Below are 26,575 nucleotides of genomic sequence, written 5' to 3'. Positions count from 1 at the left end.
TATAATAAGTACTCCCCCTGTGGCCAATTTTAAACTACCAAGATTTTAATATCCAGCTCTGAAAGTTCCTGAATAATTAACAATAGGCCAACTCCAGCACATGATCACATTCAATCCTGAAAACAGAACTTTAGAATAGAAAGTACTACCCACTTTTGCAGATGTTTAAACTGTGATACAAATCAGTGAAATAATTTTCCCAAATTTGTGCTGTTAGTTGGGGGCCAGGGGGTATCTTTCTTCGCTTTATGCGTTTGCATATGTATTATAATTCTCATCTGTTTCAAAGAAAAATGTAAATTAGCAACCAAAGAATAAACTAAATCAGAAAGAAAACTCAAAGCCAAACTTTCCTCTGGTGTGCTATTTGCCTAGAAAAACCTGCCACGGTAATGGATTCCAATGGAGTGTATAACTTAGCAGTTAAAAAAAAAAAAAAAAAAAAAAACTCTAGCCTGAAAACAGAACTGACAAAGCTTTAGTACATACTTGACGTCTTTTCATAACATTTTTTTAAAACTGTTAGTAGGTACAAAATAAGATTTAATTAAGTGTCTAAAGTTTCTGGGTCCATAATGTGATATTTGGTTGGGAAAAAGTTAATAACTTCCATAATTTTTATTAATCATTTAGTATCAAGTATCATGCATCAATATTATAAATACTTCTGTAAAAGGGTACAAGAACTCTTACAGAAGATTTAGTAAACTAGGCCAGAGAAAAGGAGATTTAGAAAAAACTGCATGGATGATTTTTCCATATTAATTACAAGCATTATCCTTTCAAGGAAGTCATGGAAATGAAGCTATTTCAGAAGAGATATAATGTTGTAGAAAGAAAAAATATGAGCATGTAAATTACTTGGCACTGCAACCTGAGTGTGAATCCCAATATTTCTACCTACGATATATATATATCCATAAATAAGTTGCTTAGTATTTCTCTGAGCAAAAAAAAAAAAAAGAAAATAATTCTTTACCAGATTCAAGTGCTATGATGATAATAGTAGCTAAGTTTTTTGACCAACTGGAATGTACCAGGCCCTGTATTAAGTGATTCATATGTACTGTTTCATATAATCCTCTTAACTCAATGAGGAAATTTGTATCTCATTTTACTTATGGGAAGCTGCTCTGCTTAAAACACAGTTATTAACCAGTAGAACACAGAGCCAGGGCTTCTAACCACCAAATCTTCTTATCCATCACTCCACATTTCATACACATATAATGAAAGAGAATGAGCACTTCTAAAACTGGGATGATATCGTCTCCTGCAAAAGGTTGTGGTTTCTTGAGATCTGGAACAGTACCATGTTCCTCTCTGCATCTCCAAGTATAGTAACACACAATGTGTGAATGAATACAGGAATGAATGTGTTATTGATAATAGCTAAACATAATCAATACAGTACTATGAATACTGTCACAAACCCAGAATCTGTAAGTTTTGTTAAATATTTTAAGAAAACCTTGTGAGTTATAAAGAAATGAATTTGGGCAGTGACTGTTAAGGCAATTGATAACACTTACCACCCAAATGTAAATATGCCAATGTATTTATAAGGGATTTATTAGAAAGTAGTTTTCTGCTGAGTTGTAATAGAAAGGCCTTTGCTTTTAATACTTTACAAAAAATTTCTTTACAATGCCTTTCTTTTCCAAATTTTGAAAATGTAAAAACTTGGTCTCGTTTCTGCCTCTGACTACCTGTCTATAGATATATACTTTGACAAGAACTCACAATAGGGCATTTGATAGAAAGAAGATACTGCTGATTACAGGTCTCTAAGTTCATATTAATGATCAAAAATAGCATACCTTAATGGAATTTTGCTTAGCATCATTTCTTTGTTTGATTTTTCCCCACTATTTCTAGATTTGGGATTTATCATTTTTGGGTACATATTTAGAGTATTTTGTGAAAACTTTCTTTCCTTCTACATGGTTACTTTTCCATTATGATTTCTGATTAATTCATTTCCCTACTCTTCATATTATATACTTTCAAGTACATTCTCTTTTTCTTTCTATCCATTCTAGTATTAGACTTTGGGCAGGAAGACTATCTCATTTTTTTTTCTTTCTCTGGTTCTTACACACTACATGTATAATATGGCATTGACAAAGAAAACAGAGAGGGTGATAGAGGGGGCGAGAGAGAATGTGTGTTCCTTTTTTCCACTCCTAAGCATTACTCTAGTTTTTTGTTGTTGTTGTTGGTTTTGTTTTGTTTTGTTTTGTTTTGTTTTGTTTTGTTTCTGTACAATTAATCTGAGCACTGTCAGACATAGAACTACCAGGCAGGTCAAACAGACTCTTATGAAGAGAGATTTTGAAGAGGATTTAAAGGAATTTTTTTTTTTAACCTCAATAACTAGCAAGCATAATTTACTCACTAAAGAGGAGATCAGTTAGGATAGTAAAGATCTTGTATTTTGTAAAACCAGTAACACTTAAACTTCCCAGCCCTTATTCAGCATTTAATCCAGTGAGTATGTTCATCAGCCACATTAACAAAAGAGATTAAGTTTCTCCAACTTCTTATAGAGTAAACTTATAGATGGACTGTGAATCAAAGATTTGCGCTACACCTTTCTTGATAAACTAGATCATGAGCACTCTCATCATAAAACTCCACAATTGGCACACCTAAAATATTGGCTCTAACTGAACAGATCATGAGATTCTATTATAGGCCATTAAATCCATAATCTGGGTACTCCTAGAAAAAGAATTTTATGTTTCGCCAGTTTCAACCCAAGAATAACATAATTACAATTTCATATTATTTTCTGTAACCCCAGCTCACTAGATTAAGAATTCTGAACTCTGGTTTCCCCTAGGACTCACTCCTCAAAGATTTGAAACAGCTTAGAAAATACAAAGATTGGAGGCGGGGATGGAAGGGAGGGGGGAAGGAGTAATTGCTGCCAACATGATGTCTTTGTGGAGTCATTTGACTCTGTCAGCACAGTAAATAAAAAGAGTGTAATGGAGAACAATTGGGTATTTTACCAACCCCTTAGAGCTTAGCCTACTAGGGGTAACTGCTCTGGGAAAGAATTCAAAGGAAGCTGAAAAGACTGCAATGAGGTTTCAGTCTTTCTTACTCTGCCAGTTAAAATGACCATCCTGCAAGCCAGGCTTATTGAGGACTCCAGAGAAGAGAGAGGTCTCATCTACTCTAAGGGTCTCTGGATTTGGACATGGCCACCATCCCAGACATTACAACTGTGATCTGATGAGGAAACTGATAAAGAATAATTCTCATTTCAGCAGCTTTGTAAAGGCCATAAAATAATGTTGTAAGAAAAACATCCTGGCTGGCTGGCTGACTGGCTGGCTGGCTGGCTAATTCCTTTCCAGACTTTTCTTGTAAGATATTGTTTACCAGACTAGAATGGATATAAAACTGTGAAACAAGCTTATTAGAGTAAACCAAGAAGCAATCCAACGAAGGGCACAACAGAAAATAATACTGGAAATCAGTTCTACCAGAAAGGAGATAGTAGATTCCATTTGGACATCTCTAATTAGAATAGTAATATTAATGGGACCACAAGAAGCAATAGCACATCAGACATTGGTACAAGGTAGCAATGGTGCATAAATGACAGGGGTTTGCTTGCTCCAACCAATCTATGCATTGATGCATCAAGAAACACTTATCGTGTGTCTTGTACGTGTAGCAGAGGGAAAACACTTTTCAAATTGTTAAGTTCAAGAAAAGCAACTAGTTATAGTGTACTCTACAAAACAGTATTAGTGAGTAAATGAACAAGAATAAAGCTAATGACATTTTAGAGTGGGGAAGAGATCATTCCATCTAGATCTTCAGAGAAGGACTCACGAATGAAGGAGAATTTGAGTTGGTCTTGATAGATGGACAAACACAAGGAATGAGGACACACATTAAGTATGGTCCAAGTGTGGTAATGGCATACAGAAAACTGGAAAAGCACATAAAGCACATTTACAGTGTGTGTGAGGGTGATGAGGATGTATATGACGTACATATGTATATACATATACATATACACGTATGTTAAGATCTATCTATTCATGTCTTCTCTTTCTATCCCTATTCTATTTCTTTCTTTTCTTTTTCTTTTTTTTTTTTTTTTTTTTTGGCTGAAGCATCAATTACTAGTTCTGTTACCTTGGGTAAGCTACTTACCCCTCCCTAGACTCAGTTCTCCTAATTGCAAAATGAAAATAATAATTGTTCCTAACTTACTGATTTGTTGTATAAATGAAAATAAATGAAAATATAAATGTATAAATGTTAAATGTATAAATGTATAAATGAAACAGTGATTGGACCGTCTTAAGCACTCAAAACATGTTTGCTGATATAATTATTTTTATTATAATCTAGACCATATTTCCTTCATTCTCTTGTGGTCCTTTCACTAGACTTTGAGCTTTTCGAGGGCAGAGACTGTCTTATCCATTTTTGACTCTCATCACCTAGCACACTCCCAGGTGTATACTTGGTGCTCATAATTGTCTCCTCAATGTCAAATACACCTATATCCACATTTATGTATCATGGAGTATCCAAGTTTACATGTCATATTCCCAGGCCTTCTCTTCTATGTTCTCCTTCCTTTCCTGATGCTGTGGGCATTGCTTCTCTATTGTTGTACTTAGTCTAATGGTTATTATGATCCATACTGTTAGTTTCACCTATAAAATCTCAGAGCAGGTAGAAATAGTAATATGTAATTAGTAATCCATGATTCTGGCTTCTGATCTCCCAATTACAAGTTAGGCTTGCAAAAATGTGAACGCTGAAAAAAGAATCTAAAAAGAGTACCTTGCAAAAACAGGCCTTGCAAGTTCTACTCCCCATAATTTATATTTCTACATTAAAACAATTTGTTGCCTATAGGAAGTAAAGTACCATTATGCCTGCTTATATCCTGGAAAAGATCTATTAACATCCACACACTCTGGAGGGTTTGGGCTAAGTTAAAAGATTATTTTCTTTCCCAACTACTTCAATTACCAAAAAAGATAACCATGTAAGATTACTTTGCCTTTTTTGACTTTATAAAGTTGCCTGCTTGTTACCTTTTTTTATCTAAAGCCTGTAGGCAGATTCTAATTTGGCCCTGCAAAAAAATCTGTTTGGCCCTGGGCTGAAGGAAGATGTTAATTTTCACGACTGTTTTAGAACACATCAAAATTCAGCATGCATTTTTTTTTTCGGTATTTCAAAGCAATATGCCTAAAACATGCAATTTAGAACTAGAACATATACAGCATTTAAAAATATTCAGGTTTCACCAAGAATCCATCCGGTCTATTATTGTAATAAGTAGGATACAAAGATATCTTTATCTGGTTGTGAATGAAACTATCTACTTAGAAAAAAAGTTCGAAGAAAAATTTTAATTCTACAGAGGTTTTCTAGCTTTCACAGTAGAAATTTGGTATAGTTGAAAAAGAAGGGATTATAAAATTGAATATGCACTAAGCATTTCTCAAATAAATAATTTTTAAAAGAAAATGCTTTATAGTCTTTAATATTTGTCTTTAACGAATATATCTTAAGTAACACTCTTAGCTTAGTCAACAAATGTAACAAAAGAATGAATGAAAATGTGACTCATTCCCCATGAAAGTCTGTTAAGATGGATATGTTGAACATTTCCACAGCTTCATCCACAATTTTGTGCTCTCCTATGTCAAACACTGGTGACTCCTTCCTGAGACTGGTAGGTTAAGAACTTTTAAAAATCGTCAAAAGGAAATGAATTTTTAATTCTCCACCTGTATGCCAGAATGCACTTATAATCAGTCTAAATGAATTTGTTCCTTTGGGGTTTGCATTGTCCTGTCCTTTGAGAATGCCAAATATTGGAGGCTGATTAGAAGTCTGGTTACAGATGTTAAGATTTTAGTTGAACCAAATTGATGTTGAAATGTATTCAGTTACTTTCTTCCCTCCCACCCAAAGTCTACATATTTCCAGTGTCAAAATGAGATCAAGAATGAAATATTGAACAGCCTCATACTGATGTAAAGACTCCAGAGAGTTCAGTTTGAAAACTAAAAAGCAGGAGAAAAATTTACTATTGTAACTTTTAGGGCCACTTTCGTAGGTGAAAGCTAGATGCTGCTGGTTCTGGCCTCACTCAAAGATAAGGGGCAAGAAATTCACTTTAATGTTGTTCCTGAAATGAAGCAACAAATTACAGCTTTTCAGGGGCACCTAGATTTTTATCATGTGTTTTTTGAACAAAACTCGGCCATTGCTGAGGCACATTGTTTGTTACTTCCTAGGAACAGATGCTCTATGATCACAACAGTTAACATTACTTACAGGTCTACTGTGTGCCCGTCTCTCTGATGAGAACTTTACACATATGGGTCATTGTGAAACTAAATGAGGTGATAAATACCAATGAAAATTCCAGTTTAGGAAGAAGGAAGCTGAGGCTCAGAGAGGTAAGTAGGCCAACAAATCACAGGTAAGAACAAGCAAAGCTGAGATCTGAACAGAGGCTTTCTGACCCCAGGGTCCTCACTTGACTACCATGCTACTTTGCCTCACTTCCATTGTGCTGATGATATAAAAAACTGGACGAAATCTTAACTTGCTGAAAAACAAAAGACAATTCTAATGAGGAGAAATTTGGAAAGACGTAGATGCAACAAGTAAAGCAAAGGACGGGAATAAGGAGGCTTAGAAATAGCCAGCATATGGGAGTTTACCTGGCAGTCAGATACAATGAGGCATATCCAAACAGGGTCTGCCAAAGAAAATATTTTAAGATATTAGAAAACCAAATATCAAATGATACCATAAAACTGTGAACTCTGGGAAATGCAGCAGCAAGGAGTTGTATCTAGCATAGTACCAAAAGAAATAAAATAGACATATGCAGGAGATTCTGCCAGGGGCTACTGGAGCTTCAGATTGCAGGAGGCCAAACATCAAGGTGCTCACTGAATCAGCATCTACCCTAAGTATTCAAAAGCGTTTTGAAACTTCCTTTGGAACTGCTTTCAAAGTTCATGGTGAAAGTCATCATTACTTGAGACTAGATTCATACATTACCGGTAAGTGTGAGTAGTTTACCAGGTAAATTTTTTGTTTTAAAATATTTGTTGATTCAATTTCTGTAAAGTTAAAACTGAATTGAATTGAATTTAGTGTTCACAGTTGTATTCATTTTCAAAGGCTGTCTTAACAAAATACCACAAACTGGGTGGCTTAAACAACAGAAATATATTTTTTTCATAGTTCTGGGGGCTAGAAGTCCAAGATCAAGGTGTCAGCAGGGTTGATTTCCTTGAGGCCTCTCTCCTTAGCTGGCAGATGGCAGCCTTCACGCTGGGTCTTCATGTGGCCTCTGCTCTGTGAGTTTGCATTCCTGCCATCTCTTCTGTTGCGTTCTAAGTTTCCCTTCATATAAGGATACTCATGGGATTGGCTTAGTCGCACCCTAACAGCTTCATGTTAACTTAATTACCTCTTTAAAGGCTCTATCTCTAAATGCAGTCACATTCTGAGGTGCCAGAAGTTAGCACTTAAACATCCCAATTTTGAGAGGACTCAATTCAGCCCATAACAGCAGTGTTCACCAAATCGTGAAATGTGATCTGATTTGATTTCGGGTTGGTTCAATGTATCCAGCAAGTCATTAGGGGCACACAGGCTTAGAATATTAAAAATATACAAACAAACAAACTGGTTCATTAATCAATTAATTAATTAAATGTGAGCATGAAAGAAATAATATTGAAAGTCATTTTAATTAAACAAATAATCCCCCAGTACTGTTGCCACATTCTGGACACTATTGCTTTGCTATGTTTAATTAAAAGACAGGCTTATTGGATAGATTTTTGAAATAGCCCAAATTCTTTTTATATGTAATAAAAAAATTGCTGCCATTAAAAATCTACAGTGTTCTGAGTACTGTTGATAGATCTCTTACATACATGTTTCACTTATTGTCAGAGTAGATCTATAAGGTGATAATTATTATCCTTCTCTTGCTGAAAAAACTTAAGGGTTAAGAATTTTAAATACTTTACCCCAAATCACATTCTAGTAAGCTATAGGGCTCATATTTTTATCAATAATATAAACTATCTCCTGAGGCCTCAGCATAGTCATTCAAAGCTAGTAATACTCAATTCTGTCAGATGAGATATTTCTACAACTGGATAAGGATATCAAGAATAAGGACCATGTTGCAAGTATAAATTCTACTTACACTTATTGATTGCTTAGTATGTATTAAATACTGTGCCAACACTGGGGTTAGGATAATGAACAGAACATAATCCTTTAAGAAAACTCACAATCTGATCAGAAAGACAAAGACTTATACAAACTGCAATGGAATAAAGTCCTAGACACTTTTATTCAAACATCAGGCTACTTAAGACATTACTTAGTAAAAGTATAAAAAAATCTTCTAGATTTTAAAACACACTAAATAGTACAGTACTTCTTATGATAATACATGAATATCATTTTAAAATTGAAAAAATAACTAGACAAATGCCAAAAAATCCTGCTTGCATGTTCTTGAAGAACAGTTCTAGCACATTTTATTTGAATAAATTCCAACAAAGCTCAGCTGAACTGTTCCATTTAACTTTTACTATAACATTTTTACAAAACACAGTTTCTGATCAATGATGCCTTGGCTGTGGAACTGAGTACATGGTAATACTTATGCTTCTATACTTTGAAATCCAGTCCTCTATTTACCAAGCATAAAGGCAAATGCCAGTTAAACTACTCTTAGTTCCATCGTTCTGATGTTCAAGTGCAGGAACAATTATCTCCATCAATATTTAATGGCCTTATCCTAAGCAGACAGTGCCACAGTGTAGGCAATCATCCTGTTAACATGCTGTTAATTTTCAAGCAGAGAAGTAGAAATGGACTATACAGTTACTGAAAATGCACAGCAGTACATTTCCCGAAGGTAAAATTCTCTCCGCATTCTCTGGTCTACCTTCATTGATAATAAGGGAATTAGAAACATTTCAGAGTTGTGTTCAGTAGGTTAAACTTATTCACTCTTTAAAATTCATGGAGAGAGTAAAGCTTTCCCAGTTTTCCCGTTTTTTGAATAGCAAGGTTTTGTAATTCCCCCATTCAAGCCACATATCTCATGATCCCATCTACCTGCAGTTTTATTTTGTTTGGTTTGGTCTTTCTTCCAATTTAATGCTTTAAATAGCCATTATTATGTAACAAGAGTCACTGCCTAGATAACTAAAATATAGATCATGGGACTTCAATTAGAAATCTCTATAAAATATGAGCCATGAGTGCCAACATAAAAAGTCATAAGAAATGTTAATGCAAATAATTTTTACAACTACACCATGAATACAGAGAACTTCAGTAGCCTAAATAATTTTATTGAGAAAAATCATAGTGTTGACTGTGTGTGATTAGTTCTTTTCTCTTCCTATTCTTTTAAAAAGATTGAAGACTGAAGTGGAAAGATGTAAAAGGCAAACTGCCATTAAAACCCTCCTTTTGAAGAAAATTTAGAGGAAACGTGGACAAAGAAATCATGTAAAGATTCAAAGAGCAAGAGTAACAGTAGAAGAAACAAAAGATCTTTATATAGGTAATCAAAGTAATGATATAGGTAATAAAGGTAATTAATATAAAAACCATCAGTGTCATCCAACTGGAGTAAGAGCAAGAAACTTGGATCATTTTGGAAATCTGGTTGACTTGGGTGAACATGGTAACAGATACTCACTTTTTACAGTTTTGAGGGGAAGGAATTTCATGTCTTTATACAATTCTCTAGTTCTTTCTGAGAAGAGTACAGACTGTCCTTCTAAGAATATTTCTTATTCCTTTGCCAAATACAGTTCTTAAGTACTATGTTTACATAACCATCTGCCATGTTTACATAGCAGAACTCAAGGGCAGAAATCTTTCAATTATCAGAAAGAAGCATGGTCATGCCTATAAATCTATCTATTATATAAATTATTTTGAACTAGATTAGACTCTTTCTCCATAAATGTTCATCAATTTAAAATAGGGTCAGGCCCGGGGTGACTGGTTAGCTCAGTTGGTTAGAGAGTAGTGCTGATAACACCAAGGTTGCCAGCTGGATCCCCACATGGGCCACTGTGAGAGGCACCCTCCTTAAAAAATAAATAAATAAACACATAGATGATAGATAGATAGATAGATAGATAGATAGATAGATAGATAGATAGATGATAGATAGATAGATAGATAGATAGATAGATAGATAGATAGATAGATAAGTAAATAAATAAACAATAAAATAGGGTCAGGCCTCATGTAAAATGGAGGAGTGAATGACGTTGTCTTTAAAACCCTGCCTACTTCCTGTTACCCTCCATCGGGAATCTAATGACTTGATTGCCTGGTATTTTTCATTTTATAGCTCACCTAGACAATGTTTCTGCCCACATCTTTCTCCCATTCATTCAGCAAATATTTGTTGAACACCCACCACATGTACTCAGGCAGTGTTGCAGTTAGGCATTTGGGTTAGATCAATGAACCAGACTAAGATCCTTAGCCCCATGGAGCTTACATTCCAAAAAAGGACACAGAAAAGAAATAATATAATAAATGTGTAAATTATATAGGCTGTTAGCAGATAATATGGCTATGGAAAAAAAGAAAAGTGAAGCATGGTAAAGAGGATGAGGATTGTAGGGATGGGAGGTGTAATGTGAGGATTGTATTTTCAAATAGAGAGACTAAGATAGGCATCACAGAAAAGGTGGCTTCTGAGTAAAAGCAGCTATGAGGAAGTCTGGAGGAGAGCTCCCAGGAGGAAAAGGCCAATGTCCAAAGAGCCTAAGGTCAGGGTGTGCTTGATATGTTTGAGGGACCACAAGGAGGCCACATGACTGAAATGGAATGAACAAGGAGAGGAATAGGAGAAGTGAGGAAAAAAAAAAACAGACTGAGAGAGGAGTAGAGATTCTGGGAGGCCCTGGAAAGCATTGGCTTTTAATCTGTCTATGGAAATCTCATTCCACAAAGTTCTGTGCTTTTTTTAAGGCTCAGAGATGATAAGCTGGATTATATATTTATTTATTTATTCATTTAATCCTTAATTTATCTTTTCATTCAACAAATACTATTTATGGAGAGCACAGTACAAACTAGGCGTGAGAGCCCTATCTTACATGATAAGAAGTAAGAATATAACAGTAAGCAAAGGAAGACATGATCCCTGTCCTCGGAGTTTATGATCTAGTGAGGAAGACAGACAATAATGTGATCATTAAAGGAGAAGTGCTATGAAGCCAAGGAAGCAGAGGTGCATGGTGCAAAGGGAGTCTGGAATAAGGGAATCTGACTTGGTCATGAAGGTCAAGGAACACACAAAGCAGCAATTAAGTGGCAAATGAAAGATAAATAGGTACTAACTAAGTAGTCTCGAGAAAAGTGCTTAGGGGAACAGCAAGTGGCAGGCAGAAGGAAGGTGGCTGCCAGAGACTGAAAGAAGGTAAGAGGGATTGGAGCCCAGAGAGCTGGAGGAGTATAAAGGGGATGAGTCTGGAGACGTGGGTGGGAAGGTGGGGATTGAATATTCTGGGCTCAAAACGCTCAATAAGCAATTTGTCTTTATCCTAAGCCCAATGGGAAGCCACTAAAAGATTTTAAGTAAGGTAGTGACCTGGTCAAATTTAAGTTTTAAAGATCACTAATCATGTTGAATATGTATTAATGAGTTTATGTGTCTATCCTCTAGATCATTTGTTTGCATTTTAAAGGGAGCCTTATAGAGGTAATCCTGAACACAAGCAGATCCTGGTGGGAATTTTAAGTACTGTAGCAAGCTGATGAGGAAAAAAAAAAAAAAAAAAACCAAGTAGGGTAGGGAAATTATTAAACAGCCATCAATTAAATTAGGAACAAACTCAGGTTCTACGTATGTAGCCTGTAAAATACGGCTTTCGTTAAACTATTAAGATGTCAGTGAAGAACAAAATATTGGTTTAGGGTGAATATTAAATTCCTTTCATTTTTTGATAAGCATTTTGAGGCCTAACAATGTTAAATGACTTTCCCAAGGTCACAGAGAAATTTCATAGCAGTTCATCCAGTGTAAGTTGCTTTAAAAAAAGGGGGGGAGAAATGGGCAAATTAATTTAAGACTCAAACTAGAAGGTGTGGACATCTTAATGATTCCTAACTCTTTTGTTTTTACTTCTAAAACATTATGGAACACTTATGTCCATGCAGCCTTAAAAATCCTGCTGTTCTCTGGGCACAGTTCATAAATCCCAGTCAATAGTCTCTTCTGCAATATCTTTCTCACAGTTGTGTATTGAGTCTTCTCAAATTAGTCCTCAGAGGGAAAGCCGTTTGGTGTGTTCCCTTCCTCCTCCTCATGTTTAGCACTACCCACCCCCTCCATTACCGTAGCTACACACATTTTATTCAGCTAACAAATATTTATTGAGCATCAACTATATGCCAGACAGTCTGATAAGAAGCAAAGATTTTAAAAAATTAAATTCTTATTCTTCAAAACTTCAATGTAGTGAGAATGATTGGCAAGTAAATAAATGGTTAACAACATGTCACAACAACCTTTTAGAGCTGGACACATGATGTTGTGAAGCAAGATAAATATCACACCTAATTCTGCCACAGCAGACAGAGGCTTCCCAGAAATGATATAAGTGGCCATTTCTCATGGATGTTGAAGAGTTTACCAAGCAGACAAGGGAGAAGAGTTATTTCAAGCAAACCAAACTGCACACATAAACAGCTACATCAAACAGTGTAGACAGCTACAACATGGGGTAGATATAAGGAAATACGGCATCATGAGACTAAAAAAGGAACAAGGGGACAAATCCTAGAAGAAATTTCATATCATCCTACGGTTTTAAGATTTTCTCCTTAGGGCAACAGGAAACCATGAAGGTTATTTAACAGATGTAACATATAAAATAAGATAAAGAAAAACTAATAAGATTTGCATCTTTGATATAATTTGTAATTATCATTGTATCCCTAACTTAGTTATTATATGCTTTACATATTTCTGGGAATAGGTTTATTGGGTTCAAAAACTAAATTGGCATTCACTCTACATTGCCATTTTTCTGAAATATTAAAACAGTTATTATTTTTATTCTGGCCCACACTAGATCACATAAAATATTCTCTATACAAATAACCTGATATTAGACCTTGAGGTTATATTATTTCCACAGAATAGCAAATGGTGATCACATAATCTGAAAGAGTTAACTGTTCAAGTCCCTTCCAGGGAAGAAATTGCTGACCATAAAAAAATATGTCAATAAAACAAAATATCATGATGTGTCAGTTTAGGGCATATTGGCAAACAGTGCAGAGGTAAAAAAAAAAAAAAGGAACATCATGATTAGCAATAGTAAGACTTAAACAAAATGACAATGAGTACATAATACCTCCTAACTCACTGCAATCAGAAAGAACTATGAGTCAAAACACTGCTGCCTGGAAATACAAAAGATCATATAATACTGTGAAGCACTATATGCCGCCAAATTCAATAACCCAGAAGAAATGGATGAGTTCTTAGAAATATACAACCTTCTTTGAATCACAAAGAACTGGAAAATAAAAATGAGGAAACTTTAGAGAAAAAGTGAGGAAATTGAAGCAATCATCAAAAACCACCCAACAAATAAAAGTCTAGGACCAGATGGTTTCACTAGTGAATTCTACCAAACATTGAAAGATGACTTAATACCTGTCCTCCTAAAACGCTTCAAAAAAATTGAAGAAATGCTTCCTAACTCATTTTACGAAAGTAATATTACCTTGATACCAAAACCTGGCACAGATAATACAAAACAAGGAAACTACAGACCAATATCTCTGATAAATACAGATGCAAAAATCCTAAACAAAGTACTAGCAAATTGAATACAACAATACACCAAATGTTAAGTGAAATAAGTCAGAAAGAGAAAGACAAGTACCATATTATCTCACTTATATGCGGAATCTAAAGAAAAGAATATGTGTATGCACTAATCAGAAACAGTTTTGGGGACACAAAAAAACCGAGAGTTGTTAGATGGGCGGGGGGGAGGGGGTTGGGGATGGGGGGAAGGGTGAAGGGATTGGGGGGCGGCTGGTGACCACAGGATGGCCTCAGGGTTTTTTGAGAATTACTTTGGGGAACTTATTCAATAGTGTTTGGGGATTTTGTTGGGTGTCCGATGGACATGTGTCCTGTTTGGGAGACCACCTCAGGGATGCTGTGGATGCCTGGTCATGGCATTGTACACCAGAGGCTGGACATTAATGAATGCCAACTATAATTTTATGTGTATAATGTGATGGCTCGGTGTGAGGTGGGGGTGGTGGTGGATGGGGGGAGGGGGGTTCACGGTGTGAGGGATGTAAAAATAAAATAAAATAAAATAAAACTAAAAAAAAACAAAAACATAAAATAAAATCTGCTTTGCCAAAAAAAAAAAGAACAAAAAAAACAAACAAAACAAAACAAAACAAAACAACAATACACTAAATAGATTATACATCACAATCAAGTGGGGTTCATTCCAGAGGCACAAGGATGGTTCAACATATGCAAATCAATCAATGAAGTGCACCACATAAACAAGGATAAAAATTATATGATCATATCAATAGATGCAGAAAAGCATTTGACAATGTAAAATATTCATTGATGATTAAAACACTTAATAAAATGAGTATAGAAGGAAAGTACCTCAACATAGTAAAGGCCATGTACAATAAATGCTATGTATTACAAACCCTCAGCTAATATCATACTTAATGGTAAAAATTTGAAAGCTTTCCCTCGAAGATCAGGAACAAAAACAGCATACCCTATCTTAAGGTTTCCAGGTGGGAATTCCCGCCCATTCTCAGGAATTTTTTTCGCTTTCCACTTCCCAAATCCCGAGAAATTTGGTCTGGAAATCAGGAAAACTGGCTCCTTGAACCCAGTAATATCCACAATGGGAAATAAACGTACTACTCACAGTGTATCTCTTAGACATTTTTCTTATTTATCGCTAGGGTTTCCAGGTGGGAATTCCCACGCATTCTCAGAAATTTTGTTTTTTATTTTCCGTTCCCGAATCCCAAGAAAAGTTGTCGGGAAATCGGGAAAATCAGCTCTTGAATCCAGGTGGTTGGTAGTATCAGCCGTCACTTTGTGGAAACGATTCATCGTGGAGAACAGAAAACAGTTTATATCTCGGAATTCGGGAACGGGAAAGTGAAAAAATTTCCCGAGAATGGGCAGGAATTCCCGCCTGGAAACCTTACCCTATCTCACCACTGTCATTCAACATAGTACTGGAAGTCCTAGCCAGAGCTCTGTTTCACAGGCAAGAGAAAGAAATAAAAGGCATCCAAACTGGAAATGAAGAAGTCAAATTGTCACTTTTTGCAGATGACATGATTCTTTATATAGAAAAACCCTAAAGATGCCACCAAAAAACTATTAGAAACAATAAACAAACACAGTAAAATTTCAGGATACAAAAACAATGTATAAAACTCCATTACCTTCCTATATATCAACAATGATATTTCAGGGGGAAAAAAATCCTTTTACAATTGCAACAAAAAGAATAAAATACCTAGGAATAACATAACAAAGAATGTGAAGGACTTATACACAGAGAATTACAAGACATTAAAATAAATTGAAGAAGACATAAAAAATAGAAAGATATTCCATGATCATGGATTGAAAGAATCATCACAGTTAAATGGCCATATTACCCAAAGCACTATGTGGATTTAATGCAATCCCCATCAAAATCCCAATGGCATTTTTTTTTAAGAAGTAGAACAAAAAATCATCAGATTTGTATGGAACCACAAAAGACCATGAATAGCCAAAGCAATCCTGAGAAAAAAAGAACAAGGCCAGAGGTAGCACACTCCTTGACTTGAAATTATACTACAAAGCAACAATAATCAAAAGAGTATGATATTGGCCAAAAAACAGACACACAGGCCAGTGGAACAGATCTGATAACCCAGAAATAAACCCACATTTTTACGAGGAAATAATTTTTGACAAAGGAGCCAAAAATATGATGGAGAAAAGAAATCCTCTTCAATAAATTGTGCTGGGAAAATTGGAAAGCCACATGCGAAAGAATGAAACTAGACTGCTATTTGTTACCATTTACCAAAATTAACTCAAAATGCATCAAAAACTTAACTATAAGACCTGAAACAATAAAATGCATATAAAAAACATATGAGGTGTCATCCAAAAATAAGGTAAATGTTTAAATAAAAGTATATACAGTAAAAGACTCATTGCCTTTAATCTCCCTCAAAATATTCCCCCTCACTTCAAACACACCTACCCATCATTCCTGTTACTTTCTGAAGCAGTTCTGGAAGTCCTCTTTCATGTCTTTAGTTGTGCTGTCGTGGCTGCCTTGATGTCCTGAATCGATTCAAAACGTTTAACTTTCATGGTCACTTTGACTTTGGGGAAGAGCCAGGAGTCCCCTGGTCCAGATCCAATTAATAAAGTGGATGAGGACAACACCGTAACGTTTTTATTTGACAGAAATTGCCATACCAGAGAGATGTGTGACATGGAGACTTTCCCGTTGTGATCAAGAAATACAGTTAATGCTGCGGCCAAGTGCCATCCAATGGAAAGGCAGGGATCTTCAATATGGGAAGTGGCACATCAAATCTTAGTAACAGTGTGTGACAGGTTTCAACTTGTTCAACACAGTCAGTCAGGTGTGAACTCTGGTTGAGAGAAGGTGTGTTTTAAAGTGTTGTGTAAATTATCCTCCATCATTACAATGTTCCATGTCACACATGGCTTCTGATATATGGCAATTTCTGTCAAATAAAAACATTACAGTGTGTCCTCATTCACCTTATTCACTGGATCTGACACCATGTGACTTCTGGCTTTTCCCCAAAGTCAAAATGATTCAGAACATCAAGGCAGTCATGAGAGCATAACTAAAGACACTTATGAAAGAGGACTTCCAGAATGCTTCAGAAAGTGGCAAAAATGATGGTATAAATATGTTCAAAGTGAAGCAGAATATTTTGAGGGGGATTAATGGCAATGTTTTTACTGTAATATTTTTTTTAATTTAAACATTCACTGTAGTTTTTGATCACACCTCATAGGTACTGAATTTACGGACCTTGGTCTTAGAGAGGGATTTTATGAATTTGACCTCAAAGGAAACGGAAGTAAAAGCAAAAAGAAATGAATGAGATTATATCAAACTAAATAGCTTCTACACAGCAAAAAAAAACTATCAACAAAACAAAGAGGCAGCCAGTCAAATGGGAGAAGATATTTCCAAACAAGACTTCTGATAAGGAGCTAATATTCAAAATATATGAAGAACTCATACAATTCAACAACAACAAAAAATCCAATTAAAAAATGGGCAGAGGACCTCAACAGACACTTCTCCTAAGAAGATATACAAATGGCCAACCAATAAATGAAAAGATTCTTCACTTCACTAACTATTAGCAAAATGCAAGTCAAAACCACAATTAGATACCACCTCACGCCTGTTTGAATAGCTATTATCAACAAGACAAGTAATAACAAGTGTTGGAGAGATTGTGGAGAAAAAGGAATGCTCACACAGCGCTAGTGGGAATGTAAACTGGTACAGCCAATTGGAAAACAGTATGTAGGTTCCTCAAAAAAAATTAAAAATAGAATTACCATATTACTCAGAAATCCCTCTTCTAGACATCTACCAAAAAAATTTGAAAACATTTATTCATACAGATATATGTACCCCTATGTTCACTGCAACATTATTCACAGTGGCCAAGACATGGAAACAACCAAAGTGTCCTTCAATAGATGACTGGGTAAAGAAGATGTGGTACATATACATAACGGAGTACTACTCAGCCGTAAGAAAAAGTGAAATATTGCCATTTGCAGCAACATGGATGGATCTTGAAAATATCATGCTAAGCGAAATAAGTCAGATGGAAAAAGTCAAGAACCATACAATTTCACTCACTTGTGGGATATAAAACCAAAAGCAACAAACAAACAAGACAAACACACAAAAACTCATAAGCACAGATAACAGTGTAGTGGTTACCAGACTGAAAGGGGGAAGGGTGTAGGTAGAGTAGGATAAAAGGGGTCACATATATAGTGATGGAAGGAGATTTGACTTTGGATGGTGAACATACAATGCAATATACAGATGATGTATTATAGAATTGTATACTTGAAACCCATATAATTTCATTAACCAACATCACCCAATAAATTTTAAAAAACTGCTGCTTAAAAATAGGGTTGACTGAGTTAGAGACAGCTCATCTTTAAGAAATAATGATACTCAATTTCAAATACAGTAGGTAAAATAGCAGTGATATATACTGATAATTCAAGAAATGACATTTTAAATAATTTGGGGATTTTTTATGAAAGGATATTTACTGAATATTTCTTGAAAACATAATAATCATAAATATTTCAATTATTGTCACATGATTCTCAAACATGTTTGTGTATGCTTGTTGCATGTGTATGTTAGAGTTTTGCTATTGTACTATATACCTCTTCTGATGCTCCCATTATCTCTTTGATAATTCCAAGAGATTTTATGCGGCCTATGTAACTTTCTTCAACTTATTTTCAGTCTAAAACAACAGTGTTTTTAACATAGTGAGTAATATACTGAAATTTTCCACATATGACAACAAATACGCACACATTTGTCTTTCAATGACATTCAAAATTTAGTTCATGTCAAATATTAAAGAGAAAGAAAGGTTTTCTCTTCTGCTCAATGTAACCAAAACACAAGAGAAAGCACTTAATGTTAAAGTAGATTGTATTTTATTGTGTTTTTCCAGGATTAAATTTGTAAATTAAGCTTTTTTGAAGTGAATGGAGAATTAAAATTTTTAAGGTGGACATTTATCACTAATGTAGAACATTATGCTCTTATTTAAAATTTGTGACATTAAAATGCTGTTGAAAATTAGTATTTTTATACCTGCATACACATAGTATGACTGCAGTGAGATGATACAGGTGTCACAAATTTAATGTTATGTCTTTATGGCTTAATGACCACGCCTTGCCTCTTTCACCTTTGCCTTTTCCACTGCTATTTTTTCCTTGTTTTATGCTTTTAACCATTTATAGTCTTTAGAAACTAATGTTATTTGAAGGGTAAGCTAATATACATATGTGATTTTATATAAAATATATGTGATAGCTATACGGTTCTTTGAAGAATATGTTAAAATCTATTTCTGGATTGAGCAAACAAAAAGATTTTTTTTTATTCAACTGTTTTGAAATGATGCTTTCTGCATCATTGATGCTATTTTGAGGTACCCAGAATGAAACATTTCAGTGAAACTCATCATTGTTCATATAGGACTTTATCCTGTGATTTACACATTGTCTTTTTTGTGAAAGCACACCTGGTATCAATATAAATAGTAGCTGAACTTCCTCAGAGTTCCCAGTGTTTTTTTTCTCCATTATATGTCTTGTAAATTGTGTAACTAAATTAATTTATTTTTTCCCATTAGAAAATCTGGAGCCAGATTTGAAACCTAAATACATTAGTCTTTTTATTACTTTTCTATTTGTTGTAAAATTCTATGCGTTTTAACACATGTATAGATTTGTATGACCATCATTACAATCTAGGTACAAGACGGTTCTATTATCCCCAAAATAATTACACCCTTCCTCTTCCTCAACGCTGGCAACCTCTGCTGTTCTGCACCACTAATTTGTCTTTTCTAGAATGTGATATAAATGGACTCAAACAGTATGTAACCTTTTGATACTGGCTTCTTTCACTCAGCATAGTGTCATTTGTGAAATTCATCTGAGTTATTGCATGTATCAGTACTATGTTCTTTTTTATTGCTCAGTAGTATTCCATAGTATGGGTGTACCACCATTTGTTTGCACACTCACCCACTGGAAGGATTTGGCTGTTTTCATTTTGGAACAGTAATTGCTATCAACATTCATCCACAGGTGTTTGTGTGAATATAAGGTTTAATTTCTATAGATAAATATCAGGAGTATTATTGCTGATTCATGTGGTAGATGTATAATTAACTTTATAAGGAACTGCCAACCTGTTTTCCAGAGTGGATAGACCATTTTGCATTCCAGCAATGTGAGAGTGTCCCATTTGCTCCACGGTCTTGCTAACACTTGGTATTGTCAGGTTTTTTTATTTAAGCCATTCTAATAGATGTGTGGGATTATATCACTGAGGTTTTAATCTGAAATTCCTAAAGGCTAAAAATATTATACATCTTTTCATGTACATATCTTCTTTGATCATTTTAATTTTATTTTATGTCCACTTTTGCTTTTCTTTCTTTTTTTAGAGACTATTTTAAAATTTATGCTATCATGCTTGTTCTGTTATTGAGAAAAATTAAAAAATTTCTGGAATAAGTGTGGGTATAAATGCACAAATTAAATTCAATACAAAATAAAGTCACAAAAACTCCAATTTTCACTTTTGATTACTTTAGTCTTTTCCTGGGTGTGTTTTGTGGTCTATGAAAGGTATGAAGTATTGTGTTTTTCTCTTATTTCTAAGTCTGATATTTTCTAAGCTCTGGGATGAAATCTAGAAGAAAAAAAAACAGGAAATCACTGAAAGGAGACAAAATACTTTCAACAAAAAACCCCATGGAATTGTTCTTTTGAAATATTATTAGTCTTTGCATGTATTTGGCTTTGCCAGTTGCATTCTGCAATTCCTATTCTCTGCCAGCTCTGAAGAGACAGAGCCAAATAACTATGGGTTTTTTATTCGATTGTCACCAAAAAGTTTGACAAAAGTCACTTAAGTATTAGAACCATAAAAAACATTTACAATGAGATCAGGAAAAGCAAGTTGCACTGAATTAGTTCTGCGTTAAACCCATGGTTCAGACAAGGCTCATTAAAAACACAGGTATTTTTTTCTGAAATAGGTGATTGGATAAAGAACATGGTGGTACACATATACACAATGGAATATTACTCAGCCATAAGAAAAGATGAAATACTGCCACTTGCAACAACATGGCTGAATTATACTAAGCAAAATAAGTCAGACAGAAGAAGGTAAGAACCATAAGATTTCATTCATATGTGGGAAAGCAAGAAACAAAGACAAACAAACAAGCAAATACTCATGGACACAGAGAGCAGTTCAGTGATTGCCAGAGCGTAAAAGGCAAGTGAGGGAGGTAGAAGAAGGTAAAGGGGATCAAATATATGGTGATGGAAGATCTGACTTTGGGTGGTAACCACACAATGCAGTATATAAATGATGTATTATAGAATTGTACACTTGAAATCAATACAATTTTAACCAATGTTACCCCCAATAAATTTAATAATTAAAAAAAAAACATAGATCTTGTTGTAAACCTGTGATTATTTCAAATGAAGTGATTCATACTTTGGATAACTATGAGAAAAGTTTTGATAAAATATGGTAATTTCAATTAACTTTTCATTTGAAATTATACACGTAAAATGCGTAGTAAAGGGAACTCAAAGAAAACCCCATCACATAAACAGAAATGGCCTTGTCACCTTTCCCTTAAGAAGTTAGGCAAATGCTCTGCCAGTTCATAATGGGAGGCCATTGTACTTGGTGCACTTTGAATGAAATGCTTCACTGCTAATTCTATGAATCTAAGCCTCAAAAATCAAGAGGACTTAGTAAATGCTTCAGAGAGGTTCTGTGTGGATTTTTTTAAGCTTCTCCAAAGGATTAGGACTATCTGGTCCAAGAGGAATGAGTGACTTCCTGACTCTGTTGGTCTTCCTCTCTCCAAAATGGTTAAAGAAGGTTTACCTAAAGGCCAGTCTGTGGTTTGGCACAATTTCAAAGGCAAGGAGAAAACCTTAGTCTCCTTCACTTGTTTACTGAGGCCTGGATTTCTTTAGAAGAGAAGGGAGGGAGTTAGGGACAGTGCAAGGAAGGAAAGGAAGGGAAGGAGGAGAGAGAGAGGGAGAAAAAGCAAAAAAGAGAGAGAGAGACAGACAGACAGACAGAGAGAGAGAGAGAGAGAGAGAGAGAAGAAAGAAAGAGAAGAGGGAAGGAGGGAAGGCGAGAGAGCGAAAGAGGACAGAGGGAAAAAGAGAAGGGAGGGAGGGAGGGGAAAGAGGTTTTTGGAACACAATAAAGGTTCAATAAATATTTGTAGAGTGAATGAATGAATGAATGAATGAATGAATGAATATAAATTACTTAGAAGGTACCACAGTATGAATGGATTTGATCAATGTATAAATAATGAATACTACATTCTTTCTTGCTTGATAAGGTGTGAATGGTGGCAAAGAAGTAAACATGGGGAAAAGACTGCTTCTGAATATAAGGGAAGGGTACTGGCAAAGGATACTAAAGATATCAAGTAGTTTTCTAAGAAGGACACTAAAGATGCAAGTACTTTGTATGATGTTGCCCAGAGCTGGCCCAGTTTAATTTTACCTGTACATTTATTATTTGTTTGACGTGTTATAGTATGTTCATAAGCAGTGGTTCAAAAGGCAGATTCCCTGGGTTGAAATCCTGTCACCAATTACTGACTGCCTTACCATCTCTGTGCCTCCGTTTCCCCATATGTTCAATGAAGATAATAGTGGTACCTATCTAATAGTGTTATTATGAGGATTAAGAGTTAATATAAGTAAAAACACTTGGTACAGTAAGCACAGTGAAGCCTTAGTGTGTTGGTTCTTATTAGTTAGTAAAACTAAATGACGAAAGGTGTATCAACCTATTGTCCAGGCTATATAAAGAAAGAGTGAGTTTGTCTTCTTTGTGAGTATGGGTCTCAAAATGTAGAACTGAATATATAAGTAGAAATGTTTCCATTGTACTTATTTAATTGGTTTTCCAGGAAAATTAGCCTACTATCAGTTTAAGCACTTTTTCCTTTGTTAGACAAGGGCTCCCTGAGATAAGTTAAATATAAAGTCCTAGAACTGCACAGAGGAGAAATACACAAGAGGTGAAATTATTCTTAAGGTATCAAAAGAGGCAATCCTCACAGGCCCTGTTGGTGACATGCAGCTGTTGAAGAAACTGCCACACATAGGAGTAAAGCAACTTGTGTTCCAGTCTAAAACCTGGAACACAATTGCCAATTATGTATTGCCAATAGTGCCTCACAGCATTCTCTCTTGGTTAAGTTATATTGATTGCATGGGGGGGGAGAGTTGGGGGAGTCTCATGTTTGCATTGTAATTTGGCCATAATACCTGAAGTTAATGTTTTTAAGATTGTAAAAATTATTTGTGATAAGAAAACAAGACCATATTTTTTATATTTTAATTTTAACCCAAAAAGAGAAAACCCCAGCAGAGTTGGCAGGAAAAGCACCTGGAAAGGATTCAACTCTTCCAAATATTCGTCAATACAGAAATGGTTTTGAACACAAGTGATGAGGAAATCCCTCAGACTGAGTTGGCATGGATTAAAGAAATAACACAAAAAAATTGAGGAGGTTTAGTCCATGCAGAATGAGAATGATTGAACTTCCCTAAGAGGGCTGTACTATATAGTACACTAAATTCCTAATTTATTACTTACTAACAAGTTTTCAATATTAATCTGTTTATTTTTTTTAACAAGTTCATTCATGAATCAATCAACAGTACCAAGGGCAAAAGACAAAATTGTCCATCAACTGCTGTAAGAGCTTTCAAAAACACCAGTTGATCAATTGAGATCATTGGTACAGCAAACTTCCATTCCTGTAGGGATGTGATTAACCACAGACTTTCTCTGGAACCAATCTCACAATGCAGCATCCCTTTGGATCTTCAGTAACCTCATTAATGGCTGCCCTGTGCTTCCTGTCTACTTTTAATTTCTTCTAGTAATAGAAAATACTTCATAATGGAAGATTTAATTAACTGAGTTTCCAAAAAGCTATTTACAGTGAACTGGGAACATTAGCTTTAATTTTTATTGTTCAAGAAGGAAGATACCCTTTTTACAACAGATTAAATGCAGCAGGAAAACAACATTTAACTACACTAAAGTGTGGGGACCCACTGGCAAAAGTCAATTGTGCTGCTGAGAAGACAAAGGTTATGATAGTCTGATCTGAGGAGAGAGGCCCTGCTTGAAACTTCTTGTCCTTTTCTTAACTTTCCTTGTGTGACTTTTAACAGGCCTCATTCATATCTAAGAAACTCTAACCTGGATAAGGATCAGCTTTCCACAGCAGGAGCAAAGTAAGGTGTGCAAGATGGATGGTTTTTTTCTTGCCTGCGTCCCTATAACTATACAAGAAGTTTTTCTCGGTCTGTTAGAGATGTGTCTTTTACAGCTAGGTCCTGTTTTCAAGAAAATATGTCATTGGGCAGTGTTAAAGAGAAGGAAAGAAAAATCAGCATGACATTGCAAAACAGAGAAGTCTTGAGGTCAATCAACTAAATATTTGTGCAGAAAAATTTTTCCACAGCTTTTATTAATTTATAATCTTTGAGGTTGTCCTGACATAAGCTTATCATACACATAATTTAATTTATTTACCTGACAAAGTGAGAAAGCACCCAGTAAGTCATCCCAACCCCACACATATACACATATTTGGGGCATGCATATCCCTTGTTCAAACATGTGTCTTTAAAACATTTATGGAAATTAGCTCTGAATATTACACACTAGCCATTTTTCAAAGTGAATATCTTTCACAGTTTTACCTTTTTTTCTCATTTACCAAATGAAATTAGACCACATTACAGACTAATACCTTGTGAATTACATTTATTAGATCAGAGCCAATTTGAGTTATGAAGGCATATGCACCCAGAAGCACTAAATGCCCTGTGAAAAAGCAGAAAGGTGGCTTAAAGGTTTATAGCACCAAGTAGTTTTTTATCCATGAAAGACCTGGGCTTAATTCTTTGCTTTCAGCCTGAGTAAAACTGACATTCATAGCTATATCATGACTTATATCACAAAACCAGATTTTTGTTTTACTTCAAATGTAGAAGCTGAACAAAGAATGCAGCCACATACTGCAATTTTTTCTACAGAAGAGGAAATCACGAATCTTGATCTGTTTCTGACTCCACTGTGCACAGACTAGGAACAGAAACTTATTTGTAAGAGCTCTAAAACTTACTGTTCCATAAAAACAGAATGATTTTCATCTATATTATCCAAAAAAGACACGATTCAGTTCACTAGAATCTAGCTTCAAAGACAAACAGAAACCCCAAAAATCTTTTATTTGGAAAGGTTTAAATATTGTAGCTTTTATTGTGTTTGGACCTCTGAAGAACTGATTTAAGAGTTAACTTTTGTAGGAGTTTACTGCTCCCCCAAATAATTCATTACCGATGGTTATTCTGCCTTCGCAATTCATCAGGTTTGAAAGTGCTTTGTTTGGTGCATTTGTATTGTTTAAATAAATCTGGAAACACTAACCCTGTCACGTTCAGGGGTCGAGTGTGGGAATGAATCTGTAGACACAGAGGGTAAAATACTTCAAGGCATATCCCCAAGAGATTTCCAGCTGGACAATCAGAATTTATTTTCCAAGAGGAGGGTATCCTTGTGCAAGTAAGCCCTGTGGTGTGTTTTAAGGTCTCCTTAACCTGTCTCAGCAAACTGCATAAATCACAGCAATAAAGTCTTCCTATTCAGCATGTTAGGGGCTAGGGAAAGCTGACCAACTTTTGACCTCTTATTCTGGGCCCCAACTGACCCTAACTTAGAAGTTCAAGCGGTCAATTGCAGGTCACTGAGGGCCATCTTAGAGATTTCTTAATTCCACTTGGACTGTAAGATTACATATTTGCAGCACAGGTATTTTCCTAGGTTTTCTGGATATGCTGCTCATGGAATCCACACCAGAATAACCAAAGGAAGAAAAAAAAAAAGGAAAGAAAAAACAACAAACTTTAAGTTGGTGTCTTCCTAACCAGGTACACTTTAGTATACACCAAGTTGGTCGTTTATCAGTATAACAGATCTACAGACAGCCTTAAACAATTGTCAAACATTCTTTTAAAAGCCATTAGTTTTTCAACTAATATATATCTGTTTTGTGCATTTGTTGAACCCTTCACTTGTCACTGAGAACGGCCTGTTAAACTAAGCAGAGGCCTGATCAGTTTTCAGTGAACGCTGAGCCTCAGGGTTCACCTGGGTCAGCCACAAGATTTATGAGGCCAGTGCCAGTATCTGATTGGGACTGTTAGTGCTAAAGAAAGCTGACACTTCCTCCCTTTCCCTCCTCCTCAGGCTCAACACACAAAGTCCAGTGACTTAACTTGTACATTCCCACTGGCTGCCTAAGAGGCAGCAAAATTAATGACCTGTACAGACACCAAAGTGGACATCAATAAAAAAAGATGGATGTGAATGAGTGGAGTGACATGCCTCATTGCTGAGAGGACTGGGGAGGGGAGAGAAAAGGTTAAAAAAACACTGGAAAGTTATTTATATAAGCTTCAAGGACAAGGATTTTTGTCACTACTTGCCGAAGAATTTGCTCTTAAAATATTCTTTCCTCTGGCTTCTATCCTTCTGCAGTCAGCAAA

This window comes from Rhinolophus hipposideros (assembly GCF_964194185.1).
Source record: "Rhinolophus hipposideros genome assembly, chromosome: 7".
NCBI lineage: Eukaryota > Metazoa > Chordata > Mammalia > Chiroptera > Rhinolophidae > Rhinolophus > Rhinolophus hipposideros.
The sequence above is the reverse complement of the archived record's forward strand: the minus strand, read 5'-3'. Positions refer to the sequence as shown.